The 4,855-nt window shown below is 37.8% G+C and overlaps 1 pseudogene; it reads left to right on the top strand.

The window, feature by feature from the left end:
• The first annotated feature begins 3,396 nt into the window (after window positions 1–3,396).
• LOC129677436 (olfactory receptor 4C15-like) lies at window positions 3,397–4,324 on the top strand (annotated as a pseudogene).
• The last annotated feature ends 531 nt before the right edge of the window (window positions 4,325–4,855 follow it).

The raw sequence follows: 4,855 nt of genomic DNA, 5'->3' as shown, positions 1-4,855 counted from the left end.
TCCACTACAGAAAACCAAAATCATCAAAATGCAGAGCTGTGGAGCCCAGTCTAGATGAATTCATCTACAAAACACACACCTAGAGCTCAGGAAACATTTCTGAAGAGTGGGTGAATGGAGTGTAAGAGTCAGAGGATCAGAGCATTTGCTGTGAGTTGTGTCTCCTACTACTTTTTGATTTCCAACCATAAGGTCTCCCAACATGATTACCTAAATCTGAGGATGACATGATAGACATGCCAAAGTGTACAAGAAAAAGTCTACCAGGTCTCAATCCTACACAAAAACTACAGAAAAGTAAAGAATGTTAAGAGTAGAAGAAATAGTCTTCCCCAGGGAAGAACACACAAATTGGTTATCCAATACAAATTGATTAGCCAATACTAAATTCTCAGCCCTGAAAACATATAGATGTAAAATTACCCAGATTGAAAGGTTATGTATACATACACACACACATATATAAATATATATATACACAGACATATGCATGTATAGATGTATATATGTGTATGTATACATTTATATAAGGAATATATATTCATATATATGAATGAAATAACAATGAATGATCATAGAGTCAATGAATTTGAAAGATAGTAAGAAGTGGTATTAGGGAGGGTCTAGAAGGAAAAGGCAAGGGAGAAATGTCGTAATTAAGTTACATCTCAAAAATAAATGTGTAATACATTTTAGAATATATGTATTTTATTACTGTGGCTGGCCAAATCCTTTTGTTAATGCTAAGTTTTAATTACTGTTAGCACAACTGGAATTAGAAATGGAATGTCATCCTTCTGATTGTGGCGCATGTTCTCACTACCCAACACTGTCTTCTCCTGATATCCCGAATGAATTCATGCTATAATGTTTTCTAATTCCCCTAAGAGACAATTGAGCCTCTGTGCGCCTTACTAGGGTACCTACTTGGAAACTGTAGAGAATAGTCTTCCTTTGAACAGGGGGTCTAGGTCTTCTCAATGCATGGCCCTTAGATGGAGTATCAGCCTCCGCAGGCCCCCACCACCCCAGGTATTTTGACTCTGTTGTTCTCTTTATGGAGTTCCTGTTCCCTCCAGGTCTTTCTTTTTTTTAAATTAACTTTTTAGTTTTTATATTAATTACAGTCTACTTACTTTGTATTCCAGCTGTAGTTCCCTCTTTCTTTCCCTCCCAATCCCACCTTCCTTCTCTCATCTTTTCTCTGCCCCTCCCTAAATCCACTGATAGGTGAGTTCTTCCTCCTCTTCCATCTGACCCTAGCTTATCAGGTCTCATCAGGACTGGCTGCAATGTCTTCTTCTGTATCCTAGCTAGGCTGCTCCACCCACGAAGGGTGGGGAGGTCAAAAAACCAGCCACTGAGTTCATGTCAGAGACAATTCCTGTTCCCCTTAGTAGGAAACCAACTTGGACACTGACCTGCCATGGAGCTACGTCCAAGCAGGGGTTCTAGGTTATAGCCATGTATGGTCCTTGGCTGGAGAATCAGTCTCAGAAAAGACCCCTGTGCCCAGATATATTTGGTCCTTGTGGAGCTCCTGTCCTCTCCAGGTCTTACTAACTCCCCCTTCTTTCATATGACTCCCTGCACTCTGCCCAAAGTTTGGTTATGAGTCTCATGATCTGCTTGCTCAAGTACACAACAAGGACATTTGTTCAACCATGTTCATAGCAGCTTTATTCATAATAGCCAGAACCTGGGAACAAACCAGATGTCCCTCAACAGAGGAATGGATACCCTCCAGGTCTTTCTATCTCCCTCTTCTTCCATAAGGATTCCAGCACTCTGCTCAAAGTTTGGCTATGGGTCTCAGCATCTCCTTCAATATGCTGGTGGGTAGCATCTTTTCTAGATCCTCTGTGGAAGGTTCCTATTCTATTCCTTGTCTCTTCCTACTTCTAATGTCTATGCTGTTTACCCTTCTGAGTGAGGATTAAGCATCTTCCCTAGGTCCTCCTTGTTGTTTAGCTTCTTTAGCACTATAGCTTTTAGTATGTTTATCCTATATTATATGGCTAATATCCAATTATAAGTGAGTATATATCATATGTGTCTTTCTGCTTCTGGGTTATCTCACTCAAACATGAACTCAGTGGCTGGCTCTTTGTTCATCTCTCCCTGGCAGGTGCGGCCTTGCCATGCCACAGAGGAAGATGATGCAGCCAGCCTTGATGAGTCCTGATAAGGTAGGGCTAGATAGAAGGGGAGGAGGTCTTTCCTTCTCAGGGCACTAGAAAAAAGACATAGGGAAAGAAGAGGGAGGGTGGGTGGAAATGGGAGGAGATGAGGTGAATAGATTGTAATAAATAAATATATAAATAAAATAAAATTTAAAAGAAACAATTGAGCTATATTCTTATTATGTTAGTACAGAAATATCAGATGAGGTTTTGGGAGTTTTTAGAAACTTAAGTCATCTGCTCCAAGCTACAGAATAAATAGACACTCTTGTATTGAGCAGGTCTGCAAGAGTCAGGAGCCAATTTTCTGACATTTCACTCCATTTTTTTCCTGATGCAGGCCTATTCAGACCATAAGTCATCCATTGGCATACTTTCTTCTAAGGTTAATAGCTAGTGGCTGATTCATGATCATTTAGTTTGTTTAGTCCTCCTGTTCCTTGGTGATATTTCATAAGTAGTTTTGGAACTTATAGTATAGACAACTAGGAGAAAGGAATCTGAGATCTGAGGAGAAAAACTAATGTACAACTTACATATTTGTTGTTTTTCTTCATAGTTAGATAATTTCCAAAACTGCAAATGGAATTAATAAACTAGAGTTATTTCTAAATATTTTGAACAGTATCTGCTGTTTACAGGGATGAGCATGTACATGTATTCACTAATATGTGCTTCTTGACTGATACATGTCAGTAATATGTGTAAAAATAGCCCATTCTTTTCTTCTGTGTGTTCAAGTTGAAAAACATAAAAAAAAACCTGTGGTTAATGCATTTTACTAACTTAATAACTAAGTTTGATAATGGCACAATTACCATAGGAAATATCATTGCAATTTCAAGCCAGATATAGCATCATAATTTTAGGAGCCGAGCATATACGTTTTATCTGGACAATTCTTCTTCACAACATGTAGCAGTTTCCTTTTTCATGTATAGAGAACTCTTGGTTTTAAATATTGCATAAGTTTTCCCTGCCTCAGTTTGACTGATCTTTGACTATCACTCTGAATTTTTTTCTGTTTTGTTTGTTTGTTTGTTTTTTGTTTTTTGTTTTGTATTCTTAATGAAATTAAAGCACTGAAAACAATTTTGGAAATGGCCTTAATAAATTATTGGTGACTACAAAACTATAAACTGGACTGAAGCAAATGTTTATCACCACTGACAAATTATACACTCTCTATTGGACACCCACCTTTTTCTTGGAAACCATGCAAAATCAGAGTTGTGTAACTGAATTTGTCTTCCTGGGACTTTCACAGAATCCAAATGTTCAAAAGCTAATGTTTATCATATGTTTACATTGCAACTATTGGGAGCAACATGATGATTGTGGTGACGATTGCCTGTAGCCCTACACTGCAGGGCTCCCCCATGTACTTCTTTCTCGCTTTCCTGTCTTTATTGGATGACAGCTAATCTGCCATGACACCCAAGATGATGGTGGATTCACTCTATGAGAGAAAAACTATCTCCTTTAAAGGATGCATAATACAACTTTTTGCTGAACACTTATTTGTTGGGGCTGAGGTGATTGTTCTGACAGCCATGGCCTATGACCACTATGTGGCCATTTGTAAGCCCTTAAACTACTCTTCCATCATGACACGGAGGCTCTGTGGGACTCTGGTAGGTGTGGCCTGGACAGGTGGATTCTTACATTCTACTGTACAAATTATCTTCACTTTGCAGCTGCCCTTTTGTGGGCCCAATGTCATTGATCACTTCACGTGTGACTTATTCCCATTACTGGAGCTTGCCTGCACTGACACTCACATTTTTGACCTTTTGGTAGTTGCCAACAGTGGATTGATCTGCATCATAATCTTTTTCTTGTTGCTTGTCTCCTACTGTTTTATCTTACTCTCTCTGAGATTCCACAGTTCTGAAGGGAGATGGAAAGCTCTGTCTACTTGTGGGTCCCACATTGCTGTTGTGGTCCTGTTCTTTTTCCCATGCATATTTATATATGCAAGGCCTCACACTGCTTTCTCCTTTGACAAAATGGTAGCAATATTTTACACCATGCTATCCCCTTTGCTTAATCCTATGATTTACACTTTTAGGAATAAGGATATGAAAAATGCCATATGTAAAGTGTGGAATCAACTGATAACAGTTTCCAATGAAAAGTAAATATATGTTACAGTTCATCAAAATTAATATAAAGAGTAAAAAAAAATCAAAATTGTTGCAGACAACTACTACAGTGTGTTAATTACCTATAATAAGCTAATGCAAGTCTCTAGAACTGGCATTAGTTTTGGGTTTAGAGAATGTTGTTTTCCCTTTTATATTAGGCAAGTTCTCTGAATTGGAAAAAATTATATGTGTAAATTAAAAAAATATTTCATACTTACTTAGAATATATTAACTAAAGGAAGCTAATCAAAACCATCAGTTGAAATAGTGGCCATTCATGCTTTCAAAAATTCTGAAATTCAAAATGTCATAGACATTTGTATAAAATTTTGTTTAACCTACATAAAGAGGAAAAAACATCAATTTATGATGATGACTTCAGTAACAGCCAGAGGGTTAGGGTTAGGGATAGACAGAAGAAAAATGTTCTCCTAAGTACTGTTGGTCCATGTCTGTTGTGACTCCGTTATTTCCCTGGAGCCCTTTGCAATTTGCTATAGATTTTGAATCACTTCTTGATATCTT

The sequence above is a fragment of the Psammomys obesus genome, unplaced genomic scaffold (assembly GCF_907164565.1).
Source record: "Psammomys obesus unplaced genomic scaffold, mPsaObe1.curated_primary_1811, whole genome shotgun sequence".
In the NCBI taxonomy this organism is placed as follows: Eukaryota; Metazoa; Chordata; class Mammalia; order Rodentia; family Muridae; genus Psammomys; species Psammomys obesus.
This window is presented reverse-complemented; position numbering and strand designations above follow the sequence as displayed.